Source organism: Borostomias antarcticus, assembly GCF_949987555.1.
Source record: "Borostomias antarcticus genome assembly, chromosome: 23".
NCBI classification, from domain to species: Eukaryota; Metazoa; Chordata; class Actinopteri; order Stomiiformes; family Stomiidae; genus Borostomias; species Borostomias antarcticus.
The window spans coordinates 19,496,940-19,513,469 of NC_140256.1; the positions used below are offsets into that span (position 1 = coordinate 19,496,940).

Here is a 16,530-nt window from a genome sequence, read left to right on the forward strand (position 1 = left end):
CGCTAGGGAGACAGAGCTACTAACATTATGATAGCTTTGTGAGACCTATCCTGATCTTGGATCAATTAGGAACCAATACATACAGGTTGACGGACTGATTGATTGATTGATTCAAGATTGGTTTATTAGCCATGTATATGGTTCACACATACTAGGAATTTGTCTAGGGTAATGATGCATACACTGATGGACACAACATTAGACAGGGTGCAGGAAAGGATGATTGATTGATTGATTGATTGATTGATTGATTAATTGATTAATTGATTGATGAGTCAAGTATGTAATGCAGACACAACTATTAAAGGCAGACAAAGCAGTGTGACCTCACTCCCAACAAGAGCGGTGAGGTGTTCTTCAGAGATGATACAAAGGTGAAAGGTCACTCTCCTGTCTTATGACAGGTGAGGTCATCCTAACGCGACGCATCGTGGTGAATGACAGTGCAGATCAGTGCAGATGGGGATGCAAATGCTTTCTAACATGAAACGATGGCTAGAACCCTTTTCAGCTGAGTAAGATGTTTGGAACCCTAAATGGTTGTTTCTGACCTGAAAATGTTTCTTTCAGACGGTTTTATGGTTACTAATGGCGTTATATAGCGCTCTTTTTTTCAGAGTGGAGGGGAGGGCTGCGGTGTCTCAGGCAGGGGGGGGGGGGGGTGATGCAGGCTGAGTACCCTGGCAGGGACCCAGGTTCCCGCTCTGTTACGTACTGTAAGAAGGACTGCAGCTCCCAGAACACATGACTGACATTCTACTACTGAGAGAACTACATCTACCATGGTTCTAAGAACTCCAACCACCAATTGCTACTGTACAGTACATCACCAGGGTATCAGACCTGGGGACAAATAGTATTTAGAAAATACTAAAATACTTGGGGGACTTAGTATTGCCATGGCATTATAAACAATGGAACAGTTGCAAAAAGGGACCTTTTGTTTTTGAATGATTTTTCACGGTGCCCACCCACATCCATTGTATGACCTAAACGGTGGTAGAGCAATTATCAGACTTTCTCAAAAGTGCTAGTTTTGTTAACGTTTTAATCTGAACCATTGTATATGATCATAAGTAACCTTAAAACAGGTCTAAACATGCATTTTCCCTTTACTACTCCTTTAAAGGATCGATACATGTTTCTACCACAAGGTGGCGCACGCACTGTAGAGCAGCTGAGTAATGCGTCTCCCCTCCTCTTTCTTTCTTTTCCATCGGAACCTCGTTGTGAAAAGCACGCTGTGCTAATCGAGAAAGAATAGGTATTAAACTCTACCACAAAAGTCATAAATCCCTTATACATATCATCATAATTAATATCTAATAAGATGTTTATCTGTCAGAATCTAATCCTAGTAAGACAGAGACCGTGATGGGTCTGAGTTAGTCCTCTCACTGAGACCTCCAGCTGTGTGATGGTCCATGCTGGGTTAGCTTGTGGTTGACTTTTTTATACTTTTCACAAAACCAATCGGAGTTTTATCAAAGCTGTCTAATGTTTAAACCTACAGTGGTGCAACTGCACCATTGTATCATCACAAATAGATCGCTAGCTAGTGTTAGCGTGTAAGCTAACCGTTTACATTGATTTATGTAATGGTGTAGCTGGCTGGGCTTCACGGCTGTAGATGCTGTCTGGTTGTGAGGAATTGATGACGTGATTCAGTACTAGATGGTAAAGCACTATACTATACTAATACTATACTAGGTTCTAGTGATTCAGTACTAGATGGTATAGCACTATACTAGGTTCTAGTGATTCAGTACTAGATGGTAAAGCACTATACTAGGTTCTAGTGATTCAGTACTAGATGGTAAAGCACTATACTATACTAATACTATACTAGGTTCTAGTGATTCAGTACTAGATGGTATAGCACTATACTAGGTTCTAGTGATTCAGTACTAGATGGTATAGCACTAGGTTCTAGTGATTCAGTACTAGATGGTATAGCACTAGGTTCTAGTGATTCAGTACTAGATGGTATAGCACTAGGTTCTAGTGATTCAGTACTAGATGGTATAGCACTATACTAGGTTCTAGTGATTCAGTACTAGATGGTATAGCACTAGGTTCTAGTGTAAAAAAAAAAAAAAAAAATGGTTCTAGTGCCATTGAAGATAAATGATGGAGGTCAATTGATTATCCTGGTTTCCATACAAATGTTTATTTTATTTTATTACATTATTTCATTTTGTACAAAAGTGGTAATACAGTTCATAAGGATACAATATATTAAAATGATTTGTGTTAAAGGTATATGTAATATGTGGATTAAAATTAAAAAAAAATAAAAAAAAATAACACATCCATAGGGCTTTGCGAAGGCTGCAGAGTAAAAGTATTGTTTTTCCATAAAAAAATATATTTTGTCAGAAATTATTACATTATGAAATGTTGACGGCCCGACAATGACACTCTGTTGATATCATACCAGCCAATAGTATTACAGCGTTGGTACTGCGCGCTGGGTTGCCAGGTACTATTCTAGCTTCACCACTGTGAGATTAGCAGTAGCCAGCTAATGTTATACTTCCATGAATTAGCAGCATTATAGATGTTGGTTAGTGTGTGTGCGACTATAAAACGGCAGCTTTTCCGTCCACTTCCGCACACTCTTTTCAGCTAAACGTTTGGTAAAATGGCCGAGTTTCGTCGTCCTGCTTCTCCGCCTGAGCCCCGGCGAACCAGCTCAGTGACCGAAGAAGGAGCAAAAGTCGGATAGATACAGTGCATTCTCTGGCATTTTGGCAACCAATTGTGTTGTTGCAGTTCTTATCTTTAGACACTACATGGGGGAAATAATCCACATATTACATATTATAATTTTAAATCAGTGAACATATTAAGAGATTTAAAAAGAGAAATAGTAGTTTAAAAAGGTAATTTCATCCTTTAGAGTACCAGTTGTGAATGGTGACTGGAGATAAATAATTCATTTATTCTGGAATACCATTCTTAATTCTTTGTATGTCAATTCATTTCACAATGTTTAGATTACTGTATTTCTTGAGCTATGGTTATACATGATTATATATTCTGAGTGGAGAATGAGTTGATGGGGTCTCATGATGAATAGAGAGAGAGTAACAGTTGCATTCTGCACTATGTGTGTAGACTGGTTTTCTGACAACAGATTCATTCTGAACCTTGGATGGTTCAGTGGCGAGCCAAGCTCAGAGTTACTATTAGGATTCATTCTGAACCTTGGATGGTTCAGTGGCGAGCCAAGCTCAGAGTTACTATTAGGATTCATTCTGAACCTTGGATGGTTCAGTGGCGAGCCAAGCTCAGAGTTACTATTAGGAAGTGTGCACACTAAACTCTCAAGGAAAATTCCACTCAACAAAAGGAACACTTTATTCATTCATTGTTTTGGGGAAAAGAGCTCTATTTTGTTTTTTATTTTCATTCAATGCAAGGTACTGAATGCAAGCACTGTGTAGTGCTATATTTCTCTGTGTTGAGGCAATAAAATTGTCAACTGTTCAACTTTAACTCAACTCTCTCCTAGTGAGTTACTTGAAGCGCTTAGATATAAGGTATCCAGCTCTCCGAACCTAGGTGGGTGCTAGTGTGTTGTTCTTATTGGTTAGTAGGAGCAAGGGGCGCTACACCAGCATCGAGTTAAACATTGCATTGATCACGTTTTGTAGTTTTCATTCAGTCACCCAACACTATCACAAGCAAAACGAACTACACCGGAGGTCTAGTATTTCATCCGGCAAGCAACGTGCAAAGCAACGCGCGTGTGTTCTTGTGCACATATTTCTACTGAGGAAGAAAAACGGAGCAGGATTGGGTTAGAAGGGATGGGAGTGGGATTGAGTAAAGGTTCGGCTCGGGATTGGATCAGTCTTCTGTGGGAGTGGGAGGGATTGGGACGGGATCAGTCTTCTGTGGGAGTGGGAGGGATTGGGATGGGATCAGTCTTCTGTGGGAGTGGGAGGGATTGGGACGGGATCAGTCTTCTGTGGGAGTGGGAGGGATTGGGATGGGATGAGATCAGTCTTCTGTGGGAGTGGGAGGGAGTGGGACGGGATGGGATCAGTCTTCTGTGGGAGTGGGAGGGAGTGGGACGGGATGGGATCAGTCTTCTGTGGGAGTGGGAGGGATTGGGATGGGATGAGATCAGTCTTCTGTGGGAGTGGGAGGGAGTGGGACGGGATGGGATCAGTCTTCTGTGGGAGTGGGAGGGATTGGGACGGGATGAGATCAGTCTTCTGTGGGAGTGGGAGGGAGTGGGAAGGAAAGGGATTATTTCTGTGGGAGGGAGCGGGAGTCAAAATCCATTCCCATGTCAGCTTAGCGCACACATACTAGGGATGCACTGAGACATCGTTATCTGTATTTGTATTCGGATAGAAACCAGAAGTGGGCGTGGTTTATATCGGAAGTTGCATTAAATCGTATCTTCTAATAACTTAATATTAATTGAGAATGCAATTTTTGAGCATTATATTTCTACGTTCGAGTCCGTCAACTAAAAGGTAGCAGATTCTTAATTGAAGTTCTCAATGGAGTGCAACGAGTTCGCAATTCTGTCTGATATCAGGATGATTCAACTGAGATGTGATGGAAAACAACTGTCAAATACAACAGTATAGGGCGCTGTGCTACCATTTCAGATGCCAGCGGTCACATGACCAGCAATGTTCACTCAGAGTCGAGACATGAAGCGAGCAAAACAGTTTAGACATGAATGAAATGTGCTGCTAAATGTGCAGCGCTGTTTTAAAACTTAGCAGCTGTACTACGACAATGCAGGCAGAAGAACCACATATGTAAACAACCACAAGCCACATTTAGTCTCAGACTGAGTGTAACCTATTTTAGTTTAGTTGACAATAACGTTACGTTATATGGCTCAAGCCATGTTTTTTTCCCCATAACATATAATGGATATAAAGTCTGCCGGTGTAACACCCTTTCAAATCCATACCTACCAAAACAGAATGACCAGCTAACATTAGCTGAATTAAGAACCTTGCTGCTTCACCTTCCAACTTTATCTGACAACGGCTGAGTGAAAATGTGTCTCTTACTGCCTCGCTGTAGGCATTACCAGTGGTCTCATCAGATTAGCACAGCGACCATTTTAGGGGCAATGCTATTTGGCCTTTGGTGTAATTTTTTAGGGCACAGAGGCCACATGCCAAGGCACAAAGGCCATTGAGTGAAATAAGAGGATTTGAAGCCAATGAATAAATGACTTTAAAGCAATAGTTCAGTGATCCCTTTAACCGAGTGGTCTACTGAATTTTTACCACCCAAATAAGATACAATAACTGTTCTCTATGCCCAATAAATACGAAACATGAATGACATTAAAAACATTAATAGCCTGCTTTATTCACTTTTTTTGTATCAAATGATGCCTCCATAATGTTGTCATAAGTCATGCAATCTTGGTTGAATCCTATGGAGCCGAGCGAGCATTATGCCTCTTCACTGAACATGCTATGTAGCAGGATAGTATGGGCTAGCCAAGCAAGCATGACAGTCATCCATGCACTTAGCAACACAATCTGCTTCAGTTGATGTAGTCTCTTTAGTCACGCCATTATTCTAGAAAGGCAATATAGTGCAACATACTATAATTAGGATAGCTAGCTATCAATAGCCAGTGTAATCTAATTCTATCTGGCTATGCTAGCTAGCTAGCTAACTGAGTCAGTTAAGCGCTCAATAAGTCAGCTATCTACCTAGCACTAACGATGCTGGCTGTCATTAATGTAACATTAGCTAACGTTAGCTAGCTAACTGAAGCTGTGCTTGTGGTCTGTGGAGTTGGCTACCTAGCCGTCACGTTAGCCTTCACCTTCACAAAGAGAGACTTTCTCTGCTCTGGAAAGTATTTTGTTGAAAAAGAAGAATAGTTGGGCAATGGCTAGATAGCTAAGCCATTTTGAACCGTGTCATAATTAATTAGCTATCAATATAGTCAATTCAGACCGTGTTTGCTTGCTTGCACCGGCTAGTTGTATACTACCAGTATAACGTTTTATTGATATCAATGTCGCCTCAATTGAATTCATTTGGGAATATCAGGAAAACGACAGGAGACCACTGATGCCTTTAAGGGAACTCACTCTCGCACACAAACACAGACACACACACACATGGAACTCAAAAATGGCACTACATATAATAAGCTCAGACCCAAAGACAATGCACAGCGAAGCCTTGATATCTCACAAGACACACAGAAGTCGCAACCCTGGAGAAAGACTAGTGTCTCCAGCCCCCGGCAAAAGATGTGGGGCACAGTGAAGATGATAACTCTGGACCTCAAGATGTCCCTCTAGGTTTGATGGGCGAGTCTAGTCTGTGACAGAAAGGTCCTGGAGACCAGTGCACTTTTGAGTGATTTTATTGCAAGCTTACAGGTACAGTACCAGAGAGTTGGAAGACAAAAAAACAAGATGTGAACTCATTTGCATTACTTTATCTTGCTGAAAAAGCCTAATTTATTTCCCTGCACGTTGAACTGATATGTCCTCTGCCACATCCTACCCACCCCCCCACACACTTCCACATCCCATCTGTTCTGCACTTTCTGTGACCTTTGTGACTGCTTGCACCTGCACACACGCACCCACGCGCACACAAGCACGCGCACACACGCACGCGCACACACACACACACGCACCTCACATTCACACAAGAAAATCTTCAGTCGGTTTTATTTTTCATCTTATGAGACACTTGTTTTGAAAATGTTGTACCTGATTTCTGCACTTGTTTAACTTGTATAATAAGTTCATCTTTATCTTATTTTTATTGTGTTTCATCTTCCATCTTATTTTCCCTGCTTTATGTTCATTACCTCCGCCCCAGCGACAATGCCTGGATGCCCATTCACCTCCATTCATTTTTTGGACTAACATTACACAAAAACTACCAGACTGCTTTTCATGAAACTCGGTGGAGGGGTGCAGCATGGGCCAATTTAGAACCCATTCAATTTTGGCGTGAACTGAGCCCTGAAATGCATTCAGGGGCGGAGGTCTGTGCTCTCTGAGCACCATTTCTAGTTGTCACTATTATTGTAACTGTTTTAGGTGCACGGGCCTTCATCAATTCTATGCAGCAAAAAAACGAATTGCTACTGACATATTTATAGCCCAATCTCAATCACTGCTCAGGTCAAAGAGCTGACCCTTTGTTGTTCTCCTTTGCTGGCTCCCTGAGGATCGCTCCTGTCGCCTTCAAAGAGCCAGAGCCAAACTCTAATAGGCAAACGGAGCAGAAGAACAGAATACAGAGCAGTCACTACCATCACAGGACTGGCGCTGAAGAAAGGGTCACTGCAAAACTAAACAAGTACCTCTGAACAGGCCTGCAGGCTGGGATGACATGGCAGTGAGGAGAGGAGAGGGGATGTGAGGCGAGGAGAGGGAGGAGAGGGGATGTGAGGCGAGGAGAGGAGAGGGAGGAGTGGAGAGGGAGGAGAGGAGAGGAGAGGAGAGGGAGGAGTAGAGGGGATGTGAGGAGAGGAGAGGAGAGGGAGGAGTGGAGAGGAGAGGGAGGAGTGGAGAGGGAGGACAGGAGAGGGAGGAGTGGAGAGGGGATGTGAGGCGAGGAGAGGGAGGAGTGGAGAGGAGAGGGAGGAGTGGAGAGGAGAGGAGAGGGAGGAGTGGAGAGGGAGGAGTGGAGAGGGGATGTGAGGCGAGGAGAGGAGAGGGAGGAGTGGAGAGGAGAGGGAGGAGTGGAGAGGGAGGAGTGGAGAGGAGAGGAGAGGGAGGAGTGGAGAGGGAGGAGTGGAGAGGAGTGGAGAGGGAGGAGTGGAGAGGGGATGTGAGGCGAGGAGAGGGAGGAGTGGAGAGAGGAGTGGAGAGGAGAGGAGAGGGAGGAGTGGAGAGGGAGGAGTGGAGAGGGAGGAGTGGAGAGGAGAGGGGATGTGAGGCGAGGAGAGGGAGGAGTGGAGAGGGAGGAGTGGAGAGGAGAGGAGAGGGAGGAGTGGAGAGGGAGGAGTGGAGAGGAGTGGAGAGGGAGGAGTGGGAGGGAGGAGTGGAGAGGAGAGGGAGGAGTGGAGAGGAGTGGAGAGGGGATGTGAGGCGAGGAGAGGGAGGAGTGGAGAGGAGAGGGAGGAGTGGAGAGGAGTGGAGAGGAGAGGGAGGAGTGGAGAGGGAGGAGTGGAGAGGGGATGTGAGGCGAGGAGAGGGAGGAGTGGAGAGGGAGGAGAGGAGAGGGAGGAGTGGAGAGGGAGGAGAGGAGAGGGAGGAGTGGAGAGGAGAGGGAGGAGTGGAGAGGGAGGAGAGGAGAGGGAGGAGTGGAGAGGGAGGAGTGGAGAGGGGATGTGAGGCGAGGAGAGGAGAGGGAGGAGTGGAGAGGGAGGAGAGGAGAGGGAGGAGTGGAGAGGGAGGAGAGGAGAGGGGATGTGAGGAGAGGAGAGGGAGGAGTGGAGAGGGAGGAGTGGAGAGGGGATGTGAGGCGAGGAGAGGGAGGAGAGGGGATGTGAGGGGAGGAGAGGAGAGGGAGGAGTGGAGAGGAGAGGGAGGAGTGGAGAGGGAGGAGAGGAGAGGGAGGAGTGGAGAGGAGAGGGGAGAGGGGAGTCAATGAAGTTCTTGAGTTGTAGCTGCCCTAAGTGTAACCCAGGTTAAAATAATAAATAAGACAGCTACAATTACATAAATAATTCATAGTTAATAATAAATAAATAGCATTAAAAGTTAATTAATCTAAAGATTGCAGATAAAGTGCTTATTTTCAGTTCATTTTAAAAGGGTAGCCTACTGGTTCTTGAAATAAGAGAGGTGCTGATTAGCCAATCAGCAGCCGCCTAGCCAGAAAGAGAAAGTTTGGGAACGAGCTATATTCTGTACATTCCAGAGCTGAGACCCTTTGAAGGAGAACGATTGCATTGTAGAAACGCGACTACAGCTAAATGTAACATTTGAGAAGCAGTCTAGCGACTATAAAGCTTATTCTTTTCTTTTATTCTCTTCTGACGATTGTACGTCTGTCTACTTGGAATTCCACCTTGTTCTGCATTCTTTATCAATGATTTGGCCAGGTTTATGATTCACAGAGATTGCTTGGGGTTCTGCATTCCAAGCTGGGAACAGACAAAGATGGCGAGCCACCCAGAAAAGACCTCCACTGGTCAGCACGTGCGCCTGCTTGAGTAGGCCGCTTCCAAGGACAGCTGATTTGGTCTCGTGGTAGGACTGATTTGCTGGAAACCGCAGTAGAACTCGTCTTGAGCTTAAAGGTGCTGCTCTCATGTTCCTACAGTCCTACCTGACTCATAGGAGCTTCTCTGTCCAGCTGGGTGAGTTCTCCTCTTGTGTGGCCCCCCTCACCTGCGGTGTCCCCCAAGGATCCATCTTAGGCCCTTTATTATTTTCTTTATATATGCTTCCCCTGGGTTCCATTCTACGGAAACACAATGTGTCTTTCTACTGCTATGCTGACGATGTCCAACTGTACCTCCCCCTGAAATTGAACTGTAAGGATTCCTTTAAGCCTGTAACATCTGCGCTAAATGACATCAAGACCTGGATGGACTTAAACTTCCTTAGTCTGAATGATGGGAAGCCCGAGGTTATTTTGTTTGGTTTGTTTGTAATGTTCATTTTTAAGGCTCTACATGGTTTGGCCCCCCAATATCTGGCTGAACTGATTCAAGTTCATGCGACATCTAGAACCCTGAGGTCCTCCTCCGAGACTCTTTTAACAGTCCCTAGATCAAGACTTAAGACCAAGGGTGACCGAGCTTTTGCGGTGGCTGGCCCAAAGCTCTGGAACAGCCTCCCTCCACACATTAGACACGCACAGAACAAAGGGCTCTTCAAGTCTCAGCTCAAAACGCACTTGTTTTCACTGGCTTTTGAGGCCTGATAGCCTACATCCCCTGTCCTGTTTTGTGTTCTGTCCTTTTATTATTCTGTGATTATGTGCACTTTATTCTGTTTTAGTTTATTTGATATATTGTACAGCACTTTGGTGCAACTTCGGTTGATTTAACGTGCTTTATAAATAAAGTTGACCTTGACCGTGACAGTGTCTCCTGTTCTCTTTTGCATATTCCCTGTAAAGGTGTATATACTGCATAGAGAGGTCCGGGAGGACTTTCTGATTTCAAGGACGGTCTAGTGATGAGAGGAGGAATCTCGTGTTCGTGTGTGTAATGCATCTCTATAGAGCCAGTTTTCCCTTGTGGACGTCCAAGTGCATATATGGTAAATGGACTGCACTTATATAGCGCTTTTCCACCTTAGCGGCACTCAAAGCGCTTTACAATGGCCTCTCATTCACCCATTCACACACACATTCTCACACCAATGGCGATAGCTGCCATGCAAGGTGCTAACCTGCTCATTGGGAGCAATTTGGGGTTAGGTGTCTTGCTCAAGGACACTTCCACATGTGGACAGTTGGAGCTGGGATTCGAACCACTAACCATTGAACGACCCGCTCTACCAACTGAGCTACAGCCGATATATAGACTATGTGCTTGCGTGTGTATGTTTGAGCATGTGTATGTGCATAATTAAGTGTGTGCATTAATAGTAGGCCTATGCGTGCATAAAGTGTGCATGTGGCAGTCGTGCCCGGTATACGAGGGGGCTTGGTCAGCCCCCTCAGTTCTAATTTCAGGCCCCTCCTATAACTTTAATGTAACGTTACACTAACGTTATAGAAAAATAGCAAAAACAACAAAAATATTGGCCAGGAGATAGGTATCATCGAGGTGGTGTTGAGTAAAATAATTGACTATATCTTAGGTCAATTTTCAAAATAAGTCCAAAAAGAAAACAAGTTGAGGCACGCAGAAGTCCAATGTGATGACTTTATTGCTTTTTCAGAAACAAAATAGCAGTAAAGCCGGTGCTTCCCGGGAAAGAGACACACCCTTGTCTTTGTGTTACTCCTTAAATAGTCTGCCACCATCCCCGTCTTTCTTGACCACATCCCACTTTCCAAACATCATCCCTACTTTGGCACAAATCCAATGGTGTCTAATATGCCGACTCAGCACCAACCTATGCCCAAATATGTCCTTTTAGTACGCCATTATTTCCGGCAAGGGGGGGGGGACCCTATCGGTACATGGGCAAGCGTAGACTGTTTTTGTAGACAAGACTGCAGTGCCAGCATTAATTAATTCAATCTTTTGGCAGATCAGGGAGGAAAAGAGGAGAACATTGGGAATTTAACAGGAAGAAATCGGGATATCTAAGCGGTCAGGGTGAGCGTACACTATTCCAGCTGCCATAAAACTGCTAGCCTCAGCAGCCTTAAACTGCTGACCTAAGTAGGAGAACTCCACTTTCACCGGATCAGTTCCCTGTGGCTACATCTAGTGGTTGTATCTGATATTACTGTTGAGCAGTTTATTATTGCCACATCTAGTGGTCCCCTCTGATATTACTATTGAGCAGTTTATTATTGCTACATCTTGGTGTTGTGGCTGTCTAAAACAATCATACCATATTATATTATATATATATATATATATATATATATATATATATATATATATAATAATAAACTAGAAAGTACATTTCCCAGAGAAAATGTGAGGTGGGCTAGCTGCTGGAGCTGTATGTAACAGCTACTGCTAGTACTACTACGGACCGGGCAATCTCCATGCACCCACCGGCGAAGACCGTGCGTCTCTAGCCCACTCAGGGGCTGAGTTGTGGGGTCTGTGGTGTGGACAGTGGCATGGTGGTGAGACTCCGCCCCCTCAGGTCAGAGCTGGTCGGGGACAGTGTACCCCTCTCCGGGCCACCTACCTGACTCCACCGGTGAAGACCATGTGTCTAGCCCACTCAGGGGCTGAGTTGTGGGGCCCGTGGCGTGGATAGTGGCGTGGTGGTGACACTAGGCCCCCTCAGGTCAGAGCCAGTCAGGGACAGTGTAGCCCTCTCCGGGCCACTTATTGACTCCACTGGTGAAGACCGTGTGTCTCTAGCCCACTCAGGGGCTGAGTTGTGGGGCCCGTGGTGTGAAAAGTGGCGTGCTGGTTAGGCCCCACCCCCTTGGGTCACAGCTAGTTGGGGACAGTACAGTGACTTCCATGCATCCACCATTGAAGACTGTGTGTCTCTAGCCCACTCAGGGGCTGAAAAGTGGGTTCTGTGGCGTGAATAGTGGCATGGTGGCAAGGCTCCGCCCCTTTCTGTCATAGCCAGTCAGGGACTTATGGTGCGTTCGTTTATAACTGGGAGGTGGCAAATTGCGACTTGCTACTAGGAATGATTAAATAAAACGCCGCGTGAACTCGCACTTCCTCGTCGCAAATTCGGATATGTTTTTCAGCCCCCAGTTGCCGGATGACGTCAATCCAAAATGGCTGCAAATACGATAAACGGTAAGTAAAAATATTATTTAAACACAAATGTGTGAATTGAAAAGACAATGTTCAACTTTCTAATGCAGTAGTTACTAAAACCTATCATTATTGGCCGTTCAGTGTTTTTTCAACGGTGAAGTTGTAACTTGCGACTAGCAAAAGTGATGAAACGGTCACAACCGTCGTCTAGCTAACGTTACAGGCAATCTTTAGCCCTAACGCGTTAGCTAGCTAGGTAACGTATCTAGGTAATGTCATTTAAAAAATGGTTAGAACAAGATTATATTTTTTATCCCAGTGTAGTTCATATAAGACAAACTGAAGAAAAAAGTGTCTACAATGTTCTAAAACTCTCTGGGTAATGACCTTGCCCTTAACTATACACTTCAATTCTGTAGTGTATTCAGACAGAGACATGAACCTCTTCCTGGACAAAGAGCTGAGGACTCGTCTCCCTACCCCCCTGTACCCTCTCCCTACCCCCCTGTACCCTCTCCCTACCCCCCTGTACCCTCTCCCTACCCCCCTGTACCCTCTCCCTACCCCCCTGTACCCTCTCCCTACCCCCCTGTACCCTCTCCCTACCCCCCTGTACCAGGCTGAATGGGACCCCATCACCTACTACTTGGACCAGGCCCTGACAGTCCAAGTACAGGTGCATGCTGCTGGTGAGTTACTGGTGTCAGTCCTCCTACTGGTCACTTACATGTTACACATCAGATTAAACAGGATCAAAATTAAAGCATGATGAAATCAGATGATTTTATTATGAAGGATCAGAATAAAAGCATAAAGTTATCATGTGCTTGTCTACCATTTTTGAAATAGTGGTAACCTGCTTTTGCCATCCTATAACTTGGATGGCTATATTTTGATAATATTGTGTTACTCGTATGTCTATCAATTGTGTTATTCTTCATTATAGAAGTCAAGTGTGAGGAAATGGAGAGAGAAGAACCAGGTCCAAGTTCCACACCCCTGCCTACCAATGAGTCTTTCACTAAAGAACAAACACTATTTTTAATAGACTTGATGCGGCACCAGTTGGTGACTGATGGTGGAGGTCTCCCCAAAAGTTTGAAGGAGCTCAACGAAAGAGTAAAAGGAACAAAAGGTCAGAAAAAACACGTGGCGTGAAATGGCACAAAAAATGTCAGACCAGTTCATGCAGTTGTTTGACGCAGAGAAAGTGGCTAGAAAATGGCATACACTAGAGGATGCGTATAAGAAAATTAAAGACAATAACCGCTCTACTGGCAAAGGAGCTATGCGTTTTCAATTCTCTAATGAGATGGAGGAGCTGTTGAGCGGGCACCACGATATTGACTTTCCAGTAGTTGGGACAGCTACAGGTATCGAGGTGCGCAGACCGGAGGCCTTGGTGGTGGAAGGTGGTAAAGAGAATTAAGTACCAGCAACTACAGGCAAGCGACGAAGAACAGAAGACTCTCTACTTGAGTTCTTGCGTGAGTCGGAGGCTTCCAGTCAGAGGAGGCATGAGGAAAACCTTGCCCAGCTCAAAGCTTCCCAGGCGGGGTTTGAAGAACTCTTGAGAGACTTTCTGGAGAGGACCTCAAAGGAGGTTTAACCTTAAGTTAAAGAATCTGTTGAACTTTTTATTTATGATTTATTTATATGCCATAATATTTAAGACTGTTGCTGACTGTTAAATTGACATTGCATTAAAAATGAATTGAAATTGGCCAAATGAATATTCTGGGGCATGTAATGTAATTGACAGTTTAAGAAAGATATATAAGAAGTATAAGACGATAAAAAAATATATGAAACCCGACCTGTCATTTTTTCAAAATATATAAATTTACCTTCAGCTCACAACTTTTAAACTCATCCATGCAGGATTGCTCTGTAGTGTAGAGGTGATCCAGCAGAAGCTGAGACAGAGGTATGTAAATATATTAATATATAAACAAAATAATTAAGATGTGGGATGTAAATAGGCAATTACAAGTGCAAAGATACAGCCAGCCAATACAATAAAAAGATGTAAATACATAAACAAATATACAGCCAATACAATTACAAATATAATGTATGTATATAAAAAAATATATGAATATTAAATAGATCTGACACAGGGCAGGTCCATGCGGTGAAAGGCATGGAGGGAGAACATGGTGAGGAGCCGTTGGGAGCTCCCTGATGGCGAAGGGAAAACCTGGTGTTTGTGGTGTGTCCATGCTGGAGGAGAGGCTTGAACGTGCCGGCGAGGTAGACTGGGGCAGACACTGTGACTACAACATTTACAAGTTGTGGTCTTCCTCCCTTGGACAACTATGTGGGTGCTCCTCACACACTTCGTTGGCATCCATACACATATTGTGATGAAAGCAGGCGGCCATGATCTTTGTGTTTTGCCGTTGGTCTTCATCGGTGAGGGCCCCGTTGTCCCTCTTTGGCATGACAATGAATGGGTAGGCTTGTCCAATGTAGGCACTGTCACCCAGTAGCCTGTACTCCCCCATCTTCTCCTCCCAGTTGATGTAGAAGGGTGAGGCCCTCAACATCCTGGCATCGTGCACCTGTAACAAGAGTCATCATTAGTTTGCTAAAGTTTGCCAAAATACTTCTTTCATTGTTTCATTTCGATAGGGTTGATGCTAGAGTAGATCGTCCGGACGGAGGAGGGGAGGAGACTCCACTACACATCAACCAATCACAAGCAGCTCATGGGATCAGACGTGGACACAGGGGTCAGGCTGATTTATGAAACTGGACCCAGGAGTGGAGCTACTTTGATGGTGCTGATTGGGCGCGCTCCACATATCGCAATACTCCTGCTCGGGCACGCTCACGGAAAAGCAGGGGAATTGCTCAATGCTCGCTGCCCGGCTGCAAAATGGAGTCCCTGCCCCCTCCTCCGTCCATCTAATCTAGCATCTACCTTTTGAAAGCCTATGCAAAATATATTCAGTTATATTATATATTCTGGTTTTCTGTGGCCTGTGGGTGCCCTCTAGTGGTAGGTTGGCTGTGCTGTCATAGGCTCATTCCCTTTGCCTGAGAGAGCGGCGGTTATGGGATAAAGTAGCAGAGATATATTATTGAGCCAACCACCGTATGTTTCGTATTCATCTTATTTACCCCAGGTGCTGGTAAATAAAGATACAGAAAGAGAGCCGCCTGCCGTGTCTGATGTCTGCAGTCAAGAAGGAAAGGATTACATACCCTGCCTGGTGGTCCAACGAAAATGTGGATGAAACGGCCCCTCTCGTCGACTATTCCCTGCAGCAGGATGGAATAGTAGGCCTTGCGGTTCATGTACTCCCCCTCTTATCTGTGGCCTCTGGAGTCGTATGTGGCCATCGATCGCTCCGATGATTCCTTCAATGCCACAGATCCTGTGGAAAGCAGCTGCGGACGCTCTCTTCTCACACCTAAGGGGAAGGGAAATAGCATAAGCTCCATCCTACTACTTTTCGAACAATGAAATCATGTATTTAAACGTCTGTTATTTGTCTGTAACTTTTATTATTCGGTTGAAATCATGTTCAAAATAGATTTTCATTCATTCATTCAAAAATGTTTCATTCACCTTGTTGGCCAGGAGATATAACAATGCCCAACGGTGCAAAAGGTGTGAAGCACTTGTAGAATTGATTCATGTGCAGTAGACTGAGATACGTCAAACTTGTCTGATATTTCTCTGAAGCTGTTCTGATTCGCCATGTACCAAAGGAACATGAGAACCTTGTTCTCTGAAGGGACTTGTGGTAGGCCTAGACCCCTTGCAGATTCTTGATCTAGCCCATGCCGCTGCAAATTGCTTAGCAACAATTGAAACTGGGCCTTGGTGACTCTTAGATGCCTGAAGAAAGTGTTCTCATCCATCTTCAGCTTTATTGCCCACTCTGTGCCTGACTTAAGGACTGTGCATCTTGCCTGAAGCAGTGAGGAGGCCACTGCAATCCTATGGGAGGAATAAAGATAATAGGAATAGGGTCAATTCATAATGCAGGCTAGTGTTAATATTCTGTCAGTAGGCCTATTCATTCTGAAGATTCAGCACAGGAACTGGCTGGCAATAACATTTCACTGTACCCTACAATTTGTATTTGATTAGCCTAACCATTTGTTCTATGAATTCTCATTCTCGTTCTGCATGTTTGTTTGTATAGGCCTATCAGTGCCCAATCAGTGAAAAGCACTATTTTCTGAGACCCTATTTTCTGTAGGCTTCCTACAGTAGGCCTAGCCTA

General features: G+C 44.7%; 1 pseudogene across 1 annotated transcript; it reads right to left on the reverse strand.

The window, feature by feature from the left end:
* Nucleotides 1-14,574: 14,574 nt before the first annotated feature.
* LOC311324445 lies at nucleotides 14,575-16,162 on the reverse strand (annotated as a pseudogene). Its single transcript has 3 exons — nucleotides 15,867-16,162; nucleotides 15,500-15,708; nucleotides 14,575-14,853 (listed from the first exon to the last, which is right to left on the reverse strand). The product of its transcript is annotated as an uncharacterized misc_RNA (transcript).
* Nucleotides 16,163-16,530: the final 368 nt, after the last annotated feature.